The sequence below is a fragment of the Vulpes lagopus genome, chromosome 15, assembly GCF_018345385.1.
Source record: "Vulpes lagopus strain Blue_001 chromosome 15, ASM1834538v1, whole genome shotgun sequence".
NCBI lineage: Eukaryota > Metazoa > Chordata > Mammalia > Carnivora > Canidae > Vulpes > Vulpes lagopus.
Genome location: NC_054838.1, coordinates 48,974,766 through 48,992,157, shown reverse-complemented (window position 1 = coordinate 48,992,157; position 17,392 = coordinate 48,974,766). Strand labels below are relative to the sequence as shown.

The following is a 17,392-nucleotide window of genomic DNA, read 5'->3' as shown; positions in this document are numbered from 1 at the left end:
AGAGTCTTCTTAAAGAATGATTTGATTCAAGTTTTATCTTTTTAAAGTTTACTTATTTTTATCATTTTTTAGATGGGGGGAGGGACAAATGGAGAGAGAGAAGAGAAAATCTTCAGCAGGCTCCACAGCCCATTGTGGAGTGTGACTCCAGGCTCAATCTGAGGACCCTGAGATCATGACCTGGGCCGAAATCAAGAGTTGGACTCGACCAACTGAGCCATCCAGGCAACCATTAAAGTCTCTTTAAAATATCAGAAAGGGAGACAGAACATAAAGACTCCTAACTCTGGGAAATGAACTAGGGGTGGTGGAAGGGGAGCAGGGCGGGGGGTGACTGTGAATGGGTGACGGGCACTGAGGGGGACACTTGATGGGATGAGCACTGGGTGTTATTCTGTATGTTGGTAAATTGAACACCAATAAAAATTAATTTATTAAAAAAAAACTTTCCAAAGAAATGTAAATAGATGCTTTCTTATTCTCTTGGTAACATTACAAATGGTGGCAAAGCACATTCAAGAGACCCTCTGCAGATGAGAACACCAAGTGACATCATTTAACAACTGGGCAAATACTGGCCTTTGCAGCCTTGAAACATATCAAGGACATCACATAGTGACTTTGGTCTTCATCTGTTTCTGGCTTACCCTGTTCTAACTCTACCTTGGAATACCTAATAACCCAGAAGTAGGAGTCAATATGGGGTCTGTATTCAAAAAATGGCAAATGCCAGGGATGGAAAAGCAGTACTAAAACTCAAGAGGAATACTCTTAATATTCTTAAATCAAGAATTCCTGAATATCAAGAGGGGATAAAGTAGTTCCTGGGCTTAAAAATCAAGCTATTCATGTTCTAACCTTAAACCCCTTCATTATTCTGCATTTGGATATAGATTTGAAAAGCTCCATAGTAATCTGATTTTATTTAAAAAATAATTATACGGACTTAATGTAGCCTGTACTGTTCTAAGAGTTTTATTAATACTAATTCAGTTAATTCCCATAAATATTCTACAGTGGGAAGGTTGTTATTCTATTATTAACGAGGAAACTGAAACATACACATGTTACAGTCATGTGCCCAAGGTCATACACAGCTAATGACAGGCAGATACACTGATTTCATATTCTATGTTTTTAACCATTATGTTATGCTGCCTCTCCTAAAATATCCCAAGCAAAACTCAACACATTTCCCCACTCTCCCCCATTCAGCCTTACCTCCACTAACACTGCCATTCTCAGAGTAACTCACTGCCACATCCATCTCTTTTGTCTCTGATGCCCTTCACTCCCACACAATCCGGTGCCTCTTCCATTCTATTTCCACGCATTCTTTGCTTCCACCTCTCACTCTCTCCAACTATAATAATAGTAGACCTATCATTTAGGACCTCATTTCCTCTCAGCATTAATACAAAAGCCCTATATCACTACCAATAAAATAGGTTTATTCAGTATGCATTTATTAATCCAGGTCCCTTGCTAATGTTATTAATGCAAAAATGAATCAAAGCCCTGCTTTTGAGGGAGTAACATACCAAGTCCTCCACCTCTAATGACGTAACTTACAAACACTCACTGAAGTTCTACTACTGTCTTCTGAACTATGTCCAAACTCTTTACCTAACTTCTAGGTTTTCTATAACATGGATTTTTTTTTTAAATTCTACCCTTATCACTCAAACCAAGTTTTTCCCTCTAAAGCAACTCATGTTGTCACATCCCCTAATATGTGCTCATGTTCGCTTTCCTATTGCAGTGCTTTTTCTGCCACCTGTATGTGGTCATGTGGCTGAAATTTTAACCAACTGTCAAGGATCAGCTTTCTCAGATAGTTCCAACCAGACAAAACTTTCCACAAACCAAAGAACCATACCACCTTGAGCTTGAACCAGGACACACAGGACTTATCGGTCTGCCTTGCATTTTCCTGTTTACAAACAAGTTCTAATTTACAAAAGCACAATTAAATTTTATCCTTTTGAGGAATACATTCTCCAATACTCACTCCAGGAACAGGTAGCCCAGCTGAACAGTCCTTTTCTCTCTATACTTCACATCTGTCACTTGACATTAGCTTTCCTCCTCTCCTCTTCTTCTCCACCTGCTGTTGCTGGCATATGTCATTTTAGATCTGGTACAAATGCTAGTCTCTTCCACAAAGCCTTTCTAAATCCTTTCAATTAAAAGTAATTTCTCCCTCCTCTGAGTTCCCTAACACTTTACCTGTGCAGCGTTTCTTGCTTTCATCAGTTGGTGCATCACTGATGCTACTTACATACATCTCCACCAATAACAGTACCTGGGGAGAGGACACTTCTCTTACTCATTCCCTACAATATTCATTATAGCACAGAGGCCATCAGATGACAAGGATAATGGGTGAGTAATGGGTTAATAGGTGACTGCATTTACACAAGCTAGTCCTGGCTTGGCCAAGAAGCTAACAAAATTAAAGGGAACCAGATAACTCTAGAAGAAGGAGGGTGGCAGAAACAGGCAGACATGCAGTCGGGGGTAAATCAGCAGACATACCTAGCCTTTTTCAGGCAATATAATTCTCTTTGCTTATGGTCTCCCCATGTTAGACCCATTCTTAGTCTAGTGAAGCCAGTATGAATGGTTTGTAACTTATGAAATTACTTCATGAAAGCAATAAATGATATGCCAAGCTGGAATTCTGATGACATTCCTATAGACAGATGATTATAATACTGCTTTGGTTCTATGAACTATATCAGTACTCACTAACCAAAGACCTCATTCAAGGCCCTGCAAATTGTTGAGGATGAAAACAGCTAGAGAAGCAAGCAGTCTGTTGTGTGCTTAAGAGCTGCACTTCTGCATACAGGTTGGTTTTTCAGTTCTGCTACTTATAAACATCAATACACAGGCCTCAATTTTTCATTTATAAAAGTAGGATAATAGAACTTAGCTCAAACAGTGGATGCAAGGATTAAATAAGAATGTGCAAGAGTGACATCAGAAGAGGTTAAGCAACATTAATTATACAAATATACTTCATCTGAATTCAATTCAGCAACAATTTCCTGAGCTTCAACTTACTACCAAAAAATAACATTTAGGCATTAAAGAGAATAAAGACAAGAAACCACCCCTATCTTGAGAGCTTATTACATCTAGAAGACCAGTAAGCACCCTGAATTAACTATAAATCAGATAACATCAAGGGACATCCTACAAAATACACTAGAAATGGGTCCCCAGTAAACACACTAATCCAGGGGTTCTCAACTGGGGATGTCTGGCAATGTCTGGAGACATTTTGGCTTATCCGAGCTGGGGGCATTGGGTCAGAAGTCTCTTATCAGTATTTAGTGCGTAGAGGACAGAGATGCTGAACTTTATCTTTCTTTTGTTCTAGGCCTAGCTCTCTGCATGCTATCAGATTGCTTAACAAGGCAATGATGAAACTCTATGAAGCTACCTAAACTCTCAGTTTTATCATCCATCCACTGTGGCTCATCTCACCTCCTTTCAAGCTCCAGTTATAAAATAAAGAGAAGTCTACATGAAAATATTAAACTATTCTCATTTTCTGGATCTGGCAGTAAAACCTTTGTTTTAAACATTTGCCTGAAAAAGAACAAAAGGTAAAGAAGATTACTGTTACCTAACTGTTACCAATTAAAATAACGAACCTTCAAATGACTGAACTATCCAGTGTATAAACATACCTTAGATTATACACTTGTTGCCAAAACAATCATCATTCTTGATCATTTAACAACTTAAAACATGTAGAGAAAAAAAAAAAAAGGTGATGTCTGGCATTTTCTGCCCTACCATAATGTATGTTCTTCATCAGTGTCTTCTGAAATACGGTTTCCTGTTACTTTAAAACATTCATTGACCTTTTAAATTCATGGATATAAAGCATACATACTTGCCCGCCCCAAACCCCAAAGTTGTCACACCCATTAGGATGGCTTCTATCAACAAATCAGGAAACAGCCAAGTGTTAGGGGAGATGTTAAGTAGGATATAGAAAAATTGGAAGCTTGTGCAAAGGTGGTTGGATTGTAAAATGGGCCGGCTTCTGTGGGTAACATGTGATGGCTCCTCAAAAAATTAACAGGGACTGAAAGAAGGGTCTCGAAAAGATATTTTACACACCCACATGCATACCATCATTATTCACCATAGGCAGTAGGTGCAAACAATCCAAGTATCCACCAACAGATGGATAAACAAAATGTGAAATATACACACACAGGATTATTCTTCAGTCTTAAAAAGGAAATAAATTCCAACACATACTACAACATGGACAAACCTTCAGCGTGTTACGTGAAGTGAAAGAAGCCAGTCACAAAAAGCAAATATTGTATGATTCCACTTACATGCAGTATCTAAAGTAGTTGAACTCATAGAAATAGAAAAGTAGAATGATGGCAGTTGGGAGTTGAGGGAAGGGGAACTGGGGAGTTGTTTAATGGGCACAGAGTTTCAGGTTTGCAAGATGATAAAGTTCTGCAGACTGGCTACACAATAATGAATATACTTACTACTAAACTGCACACTTAAAAAATGGGTAAGATGGTAAACTAAATAACGTATATTTTACCATAATTTTTGAAAAACACAAAGTTATTAATATATTTTTTCAAAGTTGTTAATATTAATGTCACTCTTAGGTATTCTCTTCATGGAACCACTATATTCATTATATATTTACAATTTTGTCAATTAAACTTCACCCCTTTACTTAATACTCTCATTCTCAGTATAATCTCATCCAACCTCCAGTGAATTTAAATACCACTTATATATTGATGATTGCCAAATTTCTTTTATAGCCCTGACTTCTCCTGACTCCTTACTCAACAGGTCCAGCTGACTGGCTAATACTTAAATATGTCTGAAATGAAATTCTGGAGAATACCCACTATACATACCTGTCCCCCACCATGACCATTCCACCTAAGGATCCCTATCAGGATAAAAATCTGAGTAAGTGGTTTTCAGCAGGTTGGCTTTGCCCCCTAAGGGACAAAATGTCTGAAGACATTTTTGGTTGCTGTAACTTGGCAGTGGGGGCGGTGGTATGGGGTTAGGAATACATGAAGAGTGTAGAGGCCAGAGAAGTCTCTAAACATGAGATACAATGCACAGGACAGAAGTCCCTCAGAAAAATTTATCTGGTCCAAAATGTCAATAGTACTGAGGTAGAGAAACCACTCCTATGAAACATAGTGGCCTCATCTCTCCCACAATCCATAGTTGATCAATCACCAAATCCTACTGGTATTATCTACACATAAGCCAGAATCTGATCACTTCTACCACTTTCATCCGGATGCAAGTCACCATAGTCTTTTACCTAATGAAATAACCCAAGTAGCTTCCTGAGTGGTATCCCCAGTTAAGAGGTAAGTATTCAGTCTTATTCTCTATCATCTGTAGTCAACGTAACAGTCAGGGTAATCCTTTAAAATTCTTGGTCAGTTCCTGCCATTCTTCTGCTGAAAGACCCTTCCATAGAACAAAAGTCCAGCTCCTTGCAGGACCCTCCATACTCTTCACATCCCCCCATCACTCCACTCCATCCCACTTCATCTCTTCTCATTTTCACATTTGCTCCTTTGCTTTAACTGTATTGGCTTCTTCTAAGCTGTTCCTTAAATACCCCAAATACTCTCCAGCCTCAGGGTCTTTGCACTTGATACTGAGTTCTGTGACCTCTTCTAAAAGCACTCCCTTCAGAGACTTGCAGGACTAACTGCTCTTTCTTTTGTCTGGTCTCTGCTTCAGTGACCATAATCACTGAAGTCTTCTCTGACTACCCTACATTAAAACACACTTATAACCCTCCAATTACACACCAACACCATTAAAACAGGCCTCACCTCCTATCCTCGTTCACCTTTATTTTTCCAGAGTACCTATTACTAACTGGTAATACACACTGACTTACTTATTTGGTATGTCTATCTCTGCCAACTAGAAGACAGAAACTTTTTGCCCACAGCTCTGTACTCAGCTCCTGGAGATCAAAATATATTTGAATAAATTGTTGAAATAGTTGGGAAAGATAGTAATGTAGAAGGTTATAGAATTATTGTTTTGTAAATAAAAATTAAACTATGCTATGCATACTGGTCTACAGCTGCTTTCCTATAAAGGTACCCAAATTCTACAATTTAGAGCTTCGATCTTTCAGCATAAGATATAAGTAGTATCTGAATTAACCTATCATTAATGTGTTCACTATATGAATGCTTATTCTTTCAGAAGAAACTAAAAAGAAATGAGATAGTTCTGGGTTTTGGTGAGGTTGTTGTTTTGATATAAGCTCCACAAATGAGGTAGTAAACTTGGAGGTAGTTGTTGACAATGTTCTGTATATAGTCACAGAAGACAATCAAAATGAAAGGCACTTAAAGCATATATATCCCATCTACTCCATGGATTCCCAGATGTCACTCATTCACATGCCATATCCATGATTTTGGCCATATCCATGTCCCACATTTTATAAACTGATTCACTTCTACTAAGTTTCCTCCAAAGCAATATTTGTATTAAATCCACATTAAAATAAATATGGAACTACTAAAATATAAGATGTCCATTCATATAATACTTAATATCTAACATATTGCTGGTGGTTTCTGTTCTACACTTTGGGAAAAGCAGAACAGTCTTTATAAAAGAAAGAAAAAAGAAAAAATCCTAAGGATCTTAGGGTTTTACTTGATGTCATCAATTCATCAATTGAGACTGGAATTGAGACTTTCTCAACTTTGCATTCTGGTTTCATGTTGACAACAAAAATGCATTTTGTTTGCATCACTTCAGTAGTATTCTATGTGGTGCACAGAAATTACACTGTGGATGGAATATACAGTGAACAGAATGAAAAATCCCAGATCAGTGGGGATATTTTATTTTGCCATGAGAGACTTTAACAGAAACACAGCAATTACTATGCAGAGCACTTTTCTGCCATATAGCTAGATATGGTTATAGAAATGAAGAGTACACCCGTTTTTCAGGGTTTCTACTGTTGAAATTGTCTGAAAGATCCAAAAGTTTGGCAGATGTCTGGAAATATGGTTAAAGTGAGGTCCTCATAGAGTAACCACACTCCCAAATGAAAAAAGTTAATATACTATCTTTAGGAGCAGCCTGTGGTTTACCACTACACTAGTGACAAGTTAATCAAATTTCTGTAAGTTAGATTGTTACAGTAAATTCTCTTGTCTCTTTTAGTACAGCTGGCTAAAATCATTCCTTTTCTGATTCACTATGAACTTTTTCTATTTAGTTTTCCTTTAATATCTTAAAATAAAGGTTTATGATTTCACACACAAAAGTCCTACACATCCTTTGCTGAGTTATTCCTAAGTCATTCTTTTGCTGCAAGTTGAAGTTGTGTACCACAATGTAATTTATGACTATCAACCTGGCTAGACTCTTATTTCTAACAAATTCTGTATAGATTTAGAATTTTCTATGTGAGATAATCATATCAAGAAATGACACAATGAAATAAACTAAATTAAGTCTTACACCTTTTCTGCCATTGGTTTTATTTTACTCCACAGACTTGGGCCTTCCAAAACAATATAGAATTTAAGGAGGAATAGTGTACATCCTTGTCTGTTTCCTGATTTTTAAGTGAATGTTTCTACTGTTTGGATGAATGGACATAGTGTTTTCCGAGTCCTGTAAAATTTCAGACACAATGCACTATCATACTATTCTGTTCACATGACAATGTTAACTGGAAACTTTTTAAGGCCATTACTATGCTGTAATATCCAAGAGTTGGGTAATTTCCAAATCACAATAATTCCCTTGTGTCTGAAAATAGTCCTAATATTCAAAGGAACACATGCAACACACTCTGTCCCCTTGGTCCTGAGTGATTGGTCAAGGGTCTTTAAGTGACCTGGACTGAGCCAATCAGAAGAGTTCATTTTAAAGTTGGTTTTTGTTTTTGTTTTTTGAATTTACCAAGGGGAACTAGACAGGCCCCTCCAGAAAGAACTTCTGCAAGGTACAGTGGCAGTGTTTATGACTCATCTTGTGGAGGAAGCCATCTAAGAATGAAGCTGACAAACAAATGAAAGAGACAAAAAGCCTCTTAGAGGCATCCGAGTCTATGATTCTAGTTGCTCCAGAATCTCACATGCAACATGGTGTTTCCCATGGATAAATGAAATACCCAGAGTGTCTTTACCACCAATTTTCTATTTGCCTTACAAATGAGTAGCCTGGTTGACACACAAATAACAAATCTCAATGTGAAATAACACAAGGCATCTTGATAAGAATCCACTAACAGATTTTGTATTTCAATTATGAATTCTAAGACAAATGGCAAGTTTCTGAATAATCTGTTACTTTTAATTAATATTATAATTTATGTAAAATATAATAAGCTATTATACTTTGATTTTACAAAATGTTAACATTAAGAGAAATTGGATAAACAATACACCCAATTTCTGTATTATTCTTTATAATCGTGTGTGAATTTATGATTATCTCAGTTTTTTTAAAAAAGCCTTCATTCTCTTTTATCCTGATGGTAATTAAACTTGCGACCTCTTTGGTACTACATAAACACTGTGACTATGGTTTAATTCTACAAATAAAGACAAAATGAAGAATGAAGAATGAAGAATACTTGAAGAATGAATAGAAAGAATACAATGAAGAATACTTCAACCTCTTATTTTTGAGTATCTGGTTAGTCTGTCAGCTGATATTTCCCAACCATTCATAACTTTGTTACATGATTTAAGATTTCCCTTCATGATCTCTTTTATCAATGTTTTTCTAGTCTACTTTACTTGTACTTAGGTTTATTTTCTCTGCCTTATAAAATTAAATGCACCATCCAGGTCTTAAAAAACTTTTGTGGGGCTATTACACAATGACATTCTATATACTCATCCTTTATAATATTAAAGTATCTTTGTACATCCTGTCAAAAAAATCAGAACATGGTTTATAAATGTAGGAAAAACTAGCATATCTCCAAGTATATCAATGAGAAATGATGGCCAACATCAGAGTAAAGGTATTTTTGAAAGTACAAAGTGAAGATAGAAAGATTTCAACATGATATGATATTAGAAGATAACAAAGTAAAGCAGCCTATACAGCTGAGATAAATGACAGAGACAGGAAGATGCAAGAACTAGAGATGGGAGGAAAGAGATGGGCAGCACAGGCGCTGTGTCCAGCAGCAGGCTATTGTAGCTTATATGAATAGTGACAGCCCTAAGCAACAGAAAACTTCACATCTAAAGAATCATGCCATAGTAGCCAGACAAAAAAGGAAATCTTCAATTCCAGTTTGTATCTTGGCTGAAAAACCATGTAAAAGTTTGTTTGTTTTTTTTTAATCCAAGTATCCTATTTTAAATTAATTGCTTTTCAAATAGAACTCTCTGATAGAAAAGTTCCCTTTAATTCCTTCCATACAGTCAAGGTTGATCTTAAAAAAAAAAAAAAATAGAGGGATCTTGTGTAACACAAAAAAACAAAGACTGTATGCCTACTATCAGATATTCATTTATAAATCTTTAAATCTAGGAATTTGACATATACCCAAGAAATGCCAGCTGTGAGAATGGCACCAATCACACACACGTACACAAAAATCATACCCAGATATTTGTGAAACTGATATTCCAAAATACACATAGATTTTTAAATTTGCACCAGCTAATTTCCCTTGGCTGACAGCTAGCCATGACAGCAGTACTTCTAAAAGCAGGTAAACCTTAATTTTACTAAGGAAAACACAACCTTCTTAAAAAAAAAAAAAAAAAGGTTTTATTTATTTATTCATGAGAGACAGAGAGAGAGAGAGAGAGGCAGAGACAAAGTCAGAGGGAGAAGCAGGCCCCATGCAAGGAGCCCAACGTGGGACCCGATTCCGGGTCTCCAGGATCACACCCCAGGCTGCAGGCGGCGCTAAACCGCTGCACCACCCGGGCTTGCCCCACAACCTTCTTTCTAAGTATTCTTTTTCAAGAGCTAATAAGGAACAAGATCATCGAGTCTCAGATTTATCTATTTTATCCCTCTTTCTTATACTCTGGGATAGAAAGATCAATGAGCAACAAAATAACTAAAAAGCAGCCTGCCAGGGTAGGTTTCACTGTCTGACTACTATATCATGCCTATTAAAAGAAAATTTTAGAATTTTGACAGGGATGCCTGCATGGCTCAGTGTGAGCATCTGCCTTTGGCTCAGGTCATGACCTGGGGTCCTGGGTTCAAGTCTCGCATCAGGTTCCATGGAGGGAGCCTGCTTCTCCCTCTGCCTGTGTCTCTGCCTCTCTCTCTGTGTCTCTCATGAATAAATAAAAGAAAAATCTCTAAAATGATTTAAGAAAAACTTTGACAAACATTTCCCTCTAAGTGTCCTAAGTCTTTTTCAATTTAAAATCAAAAGACATAATTCCTAAGTATGAACACTTTGAAGTATTTTCTGAAATCCTAGGAATTACCCTATTCAAGCCCTTCATACTGAATTAATGAATTTTACTCAAAGAAAGTTTCTCTTATACTAGTCCATAATGAACTTGATCTGAAAAATGATAAATAAGAAGCTGTGATAACTCTCAACAACCAACTTTTCTTTTTCTGTATGTGTTAAACACTACTAAATTTTGGTCAATCAATATCTTCAGCTCTGTCCTTTACTACTGGTATGTACTATCTAGAATAACTCATTTACAGTCTGAGCTCAGTTTCAGGTTGCGGTAAAGATAAAATAAAAGTGTATAAAAAAGTACTTTGGGGATCCCTGAGTGGCCCAGTGGTTTAGCGCCTGCCTTCGGCCCAGGGGGTGATCCTGGAATCCTGGGATCAAGTCCCACGTTGGGCTCCCTGCATGGAGCCTGCTTCTCCTTCTGTCTACGTCTCTGCCTCTCTCTTCTCTTCTCTCTCTCTCTCTCTCTCCCTTTCTCTCCCTCTGTGTCTCTCATGAATAAATAAACAAAATCTTAAAAAAAAAGGACTTTGCACACTTTAAAAAATACAAATGAGTACTAGAACTGTTGATCAACAAAAAATTAAATCTACTAGTGTTGCAGCCATGCTGAATTGTGTGTTATCTGCCACTTCTCAAGTCTACCTTAGTATTTCACCAAATAATGGAAATCACAGGGAATGTCTGCAATTCAATAAATGTGAAAATCAGAACTTTGTACATGGAGAACATTGAAATGGCTTTTTTTTTATTTCAAGTGAAATCACAGTATAAAAATATTGGTGTATAGCCCAGAACACCCAAAGTTTGTTTCCAATAAAAGTTAACCTACAATATACCAGAAATATAATCAATAGTCATGCATGTAGAATGTTAGCATACTATGCTTCATTTATCTGAGATAATAAAAGTAACTGGGTTACTTCACAGACCATTGGATTTAGTATATAACAGTACCAATGACAGAAACTCAAGGATTAATTGACCTTACCTACTGATGGGTTATGAGCAATGCAAACATTTATGGCAAAAGGAAATCACATTTAATCAAGAAAAATATGACATGAAATTTTTGACATTTAAAACATTCTCCAATTCTGTGAATCCTTGATTTGAAGATTGTGATGGGAGTAGGGGAGCAGGTAAAGGGTGGGGGAGGGAACTTAAATAGGTTTAGTGCATATTTTGGGGTCCCACATGCCAAAATTTGATGTGGAAAATATCAATTGGGTGATGGATTGAGTTTTTGATGAAATATATGCCTGTTTAAATATGATGAAAAATTTGAAAATTAATCTAATTTCAAAATGCATAATGCCTGTGCTCGTCCCTAATTTTTGTAAGATATTAAAATAATATACCTAAAACACTCACCAGAGCATCTCACATACTATATTAACAACACATGTTTGCTATTGTTATTATCCAATTTTTAATTAAAACAGAGCCTTAGTTTGTAATATTGTGGATTATGCGAAGGCTCTATAACCGAACAGCCTGGTTTTAAACCCTCGCAATACTACTTATTAGCTATGCGTCTTTGAGCTTGCTCTTCTTTAAATTGGGCATATTAATAGCATACACCTCAGAGGGTTGCTGAAAACAGATTAGTTAAAAATATGAAGCAACCATAGCAGTGCCTGGTACCTTGAAAAGGCCCCAGGTCAGTTACCACCTACAGCCTCCCAACAGAAATATGATACAAACTACATAAAAACTAACACACTTCAGGTGCTCAGTAGTCACATATGACAAGTGTCTAACATATTAGGTATCACATATTTTTTAAATATCTGAGACTCATAACAACTCAAAATCTTGTGTCAATAACCACCAAGTAATTCACATTTCTAGCATATTTTTTCTTTTTTAAATAAAGATCTAATTTTGTTGGAACCTAAAGAAAGAAAGGACACGTTTGACTTTATCCTTTATTAATCCTTATGTTGGATTGCTTGTACTTTAGAAAAATGTAAGAAAAGAAAAATAAAGATTTTAATATTCTTATAAAAGAAACAACTGCTAAGGTTGTAAATTTCCCCTCCCAGTCCCTCAAGAATGTTTTTGTTCCAAAGTAATACCCAGACACCTAGCCCAGTGGAGGAAAGTATTACCACTACATGAGTATAAAAAAGACTGATCTGAGCAGTGAATAGAAAGAATATAAATCCTGGGAAACCTAAAGCAAAATTTATAATTGACAGAGGTCAAATGTGAATGTTGTGGGTAGTAATGGTTAAAATAAGTAATTAGTTTCTTATATTAATCAAAATGGAAACTATAAGAAATAAGTTCATCTGTACAAATTCTTCAAGATAAACAAGAGCTAAAATATTCTGAAACGGAGGCTTCCTCAAATGGTGACAAAGATACAACTAAGAAAAAAATGTCTATACTGCTATACACATAGTCCACATGTGTCAAGAGGCGGGGGAAGGGAGAGAGGAGCAGTATAGGACAGGTTAGATCTGGACCCTCCGATCTGAAGAACCCTGCAGTCTCTGGGTCTACATGCTATACCTTTCCCTTCAATATCATCCTACATCTCAGTATAGCCAAGTGAAAATATGAGACTTTGAGCAAGCAGTCCAAAAGCTTTCTCCTGGTTCTCCTATTGATCTAAATCTCCTTGTTGATTCTATCTCATCTGACCAAAGTCTGGACTCACGGCACCCCAGGACTCAATCCTCCCACCTCTTCTCTTCTGTCTACACACTCAAAGACTGGATAATCTCATACATTCCCATAGCTTTAAATCCCCTGTATGTCAGCAACTGCAAAATGTATGTGTTCCCCTGAACTCCAGATTCATATATCCAGCTGCTCCCTAGACAAGGTGACTTAGATAGCCAAGAGGCACCTAAATAGATTCAAAATCATAACTATTTTTCCCTATCTCTTCCTTCACCTCAGTAAGTGTCAGGATCCTCTACCAGCTGCATTATTTTTCTTTTTAGCACTCAACACCAACAGAAATCATTTGTTTAATGTTTGCCCAGTAGAATGCAAGCTGCATGAGAGCAGGTATTTCTGTCACAATGCACAAGGATTAAAGGGCACTAATTTAGGCTATATGGAAAATGCAGACCCCCAGTGGAGTATATGAGCTCAAGTCTGAATGACAAGATGGAACCAGTCTTGAGAGGATATGGATCAGGACAAGGCAGAGAAAGGACAAGTGCAAAGGTTTAAGTCCAAAAGAAGCTTGTAGCAACACATTTAGGGGAGTAGAAAGAAAGCCAGTGGGGAAAAAGAACAAGGGAACGAGAGGGTGAGTATTGAGAAGGAAAGATGATGGGTAGAGTGTGGTTCCAGGGTCTCAGAGAGAGGGAATGTCAAATCCAAAGGCCTGAAGAGTCAAATTCAGTGCTTCAATACAAATAACAAAAAAGAGGTTACCACGAGCTCTTTCGGAAGGCCTCAAATGAGGATTCCATGGCTCCCTAGGATGCTCTCTTTGTATGTTAGTATTTATTCAAATTAATTTTGAATACCCTGAACTAAAATGGTAGTGTGTGCACAGCTAAGTTACTGTTGATGCAAAGTACAGAGCAGTTCCTTTAACGGTCTAGAAACTGAAACTTGTATGGCTCAGATGCCCCTCCTTGCACTGGGGACAGACTGAGTCTTTATAACAGGACATCTGACCTAGGGCATCTCTAATCATTTAAGTGCTGTATTCTATGGGGAAAAATTCTAACATTTCAAATAAAGATGCACTTAAAATAAAAAAAGAGCCCATGCTACTCATCAATACCAATATCCTCACTGTAAGTAATCAGTATTATACTAAGGCCATCATAAAAGACTACTAAATTACTTCTTATATTTGAGGTAGATGTCAGTCAACATCTTGAAAAACTGCATCCTGGAAGATGTTTTTTCCAGCAAGAAGTGAGAGGATAAACATACCCTCAAAAGTTTCTGAAATGGATATTTCCTATTACTATCTCTGAGTCACTTTGTTGTCACATTAAAACTATGCATTTTTAGTTGGCAAAAGTGGAATTTTTTTTAAGATTTTATTTATTTGAGACAGAGAGAGAGAGAGAGAGGGGGGGGGGGCAGAGACACAGGCAGAGGGAGAAGCAGTCTCCATGCAGGGAGCCCGACGTGGGACTCAATCCCGGGACTCCAGGATCATGCCCTGGGCCGAAGGCAGGTACTAAACCACTGAGCCACCCAGGGATCCCCAGAATTTTTTAACTCAATACTTCAAGTTAGTAAGAAGCTATAAAGAGGTACCATTTCTTCAAAAAAACAATATTTCTTTGGGCTTTTTTTTTTCTGCAAACAACTTTTAGGTTATCTATATGATGTATTCATCTTACTAAGTATGGTAAATCACTGGGAACAAGAGAATTTGATTAAACTGTTAGGTGTCTATGTAGTCGCTGTTCTAACATACTTATATTTTGGTCAACTTCAAATAATATATAATAAATCAGGACTTATCACTGAAAAAAACATAATTAAATAACTATCAATTACAGAACTCCTTTATACTCTTAGTACACTTAAAATATTCTACTTTCTAAATGAAATACTAACTTTTAAAAGAAAAATTCTTCAGCACATCTTTGCACAAAATCTGCTACTGGCTATACCTTCAGTTGTAGTGACATCATGTGACTAGAAAAGATTTCTCACGCCAGTACTTAGTGTGTTTAATAATTACTTTTACATAATCTTTGTGGATATGCAATCCATTAAGCTTTTATCTATAGGTTTTTCTTCATTATTTTGCATTCTTTATTTCAGACCATCTTTGAAACAACAGGTAAAGCAATCAAAACCTACAACATGACTTCACTCGTGAATGCAGAATTTCCTCCTTGCTCTAACATAAGAAACATGGCTGAAGACAGAAAAGAAGATCTCTGAAAGACTAAGGGCTAGCATTTCAATCTCCATTTCCACTGCCTATAAGACACTCTGCCACATTCCCCGGCCATTTCTTCTCATTGGTCTTTGTCTTTTGTTCAGTCATCATCTGGGATGACCTCAAAATTCTCATAACTTCTCGATTCCTAAGCCTGTTTTCCTGCTTAGCCACATCTTAACTTTATCACTAACTGGACCAACTCCACTGCCAAATTCAGCATGTTTCAACTATCACTCCTGATCACAACTTCCCTGTCCCAGAATGTCTTTTATTGCTTGCCTGTGAACCGTCAACATAGCATAGTAGCTGTGCTTGCCCTCTCTGCTTTCTAAGGGCATCTCCTGCCTCAGCTATCACTATAATCAATCAAGACCCATTTTCATATTACACAAACCCATGTGCCTATAATCAAGCATATCCTCCATGCCCACCACTTAAATCTGGCCTCTCAGCTCTTTTTACTGCTCAGTCCATGGCTCTGGGTACTGCTTGAAATATCCAGGAAAGCATGGTAATTAGTCTTCCCTTGACATATTTATGATGTTCACCTTAATGGCTCATTATCATGAACCCATCGTCCCTTTTCTCTTATATAACCTGCTCCTTCTTGGCCTTCTAAACTATTTCTATGAACTCCTCTTACAGCAGATGAGCACGCCTTCCTGACACTATTGCCCCCTGTCCAAACAACTGACTACCCAAAGTTCCACATTTCACCTGATGCTCTTTCTTCCCTCCCATCTCAGAGGAAGGGCCTTTCCCCTGCTATCTAACAGGTTTCTTCAATGCTATAAGAACATTTCTTTAGCTCTTTTTACTCTTGTAAACTACAACATACTTTCCCATATTCTTTAAATACATTTTCTAAAATTATAGCCCATGCTAGTTGGCCTATCATTCTCCTGAACTACGTGCATAGGATTTGAAAAACCACCTCACTCAACCTGATTATATATTCCTCTGGCCTCCACACCATCAACAACTTTATTTTTACATCTTCCTAACCACTTTTTCCCATTCTCATTACCAGCTCCTCTCTGGGCCATTAAGACACCTCCTACTTACATATCCCCATCAAACTTGGACTTCTATTGCATAGTTCATAGAACTGGAGTGAGGATTATGCATAAAGTACTTGAAAGAGTGTACTGTTTAGTCTTAAGACTCGAATCAAATTTACCTCCATTAAAAAAGCTTTCTGTGACTTCCCCAGAATGGGTCTGTCTCCCACAATGGCTTATATGTATCTAACCACTACAAATGCTTTATGACGATCCTACTGGATATGTACCACTATTTTTCCCATATACAAATGGAAATCACAGAGGCCTTCAAAGATACTTAAACAAAATGGTACAAATTATATTGGTAAATGAATAAATGTATTATGAACAACTATGCTCTGATGCTGTCACATAAATTAATACATCAACCTACAATGCTTTCCCCATTCTTCCAAACCAAGCAAAATTCTCTCAGCCCTTAAAACCCAACTGAAATATACCTTTTGAAGAAAGTTTCCTCAACACTTAAGGAAAAAAAGAAAAGAAAGAAAAGAAAAAAGAAAAGAAAAGAAAAGAAAAGAGAAGAGAAGAGAAGAGAGAAAAGAAAAGAAAGAAAAGAAAAGAAAAGAAAAGAAAGAAAAGAAAAGAAAAGAAAAGAAAAAAAGAAAAGAAAAAAGAAAAGAAAAGAAAGAAAAGAAAAGAAAAAAGAAAAGAAAAGAAAGAAAAGAAAAGAAAAGAAAAGAAAAGAAAAGAAAAGAAAAGAAAAGAAAAGAAAAGAAAAGAAAAGAAAGAGAGTCTCCTGCCAACATGCTGGCAAAATTATTTGCTCCTTCCATGAATTGTCTTTAATACTTAGAAGGTCTGTCTGGGTGATGGGCAATAAGGAGGGCACTTGATAGGATGCACTAGGTGTTATACTATATGTTGGCAAATCGAACTTCAATAAAAAAATAATAATACTTAAAATGTATCTTTATTATAACACTGAAGCTTTTTAGAAGTTTACTCAATTAGAGTAAA

General features: G+C 36.8%; 1 protein-coding gene across 5 annotated transcripts in view; it reads right to left on the bottom strand.

Annotated features, from left to right (window-relative positions):
- The window catches only part of ARHGAP42 (Rho GTPase activating protein 42), a 287,887-nt gene that overhangs the window by 177,831 nt on the left and 92,664 nt on the right, over positions 1-17,392 (bottom strand). The gene's annotated exons all lie outside the window — the stretch shown is intronic.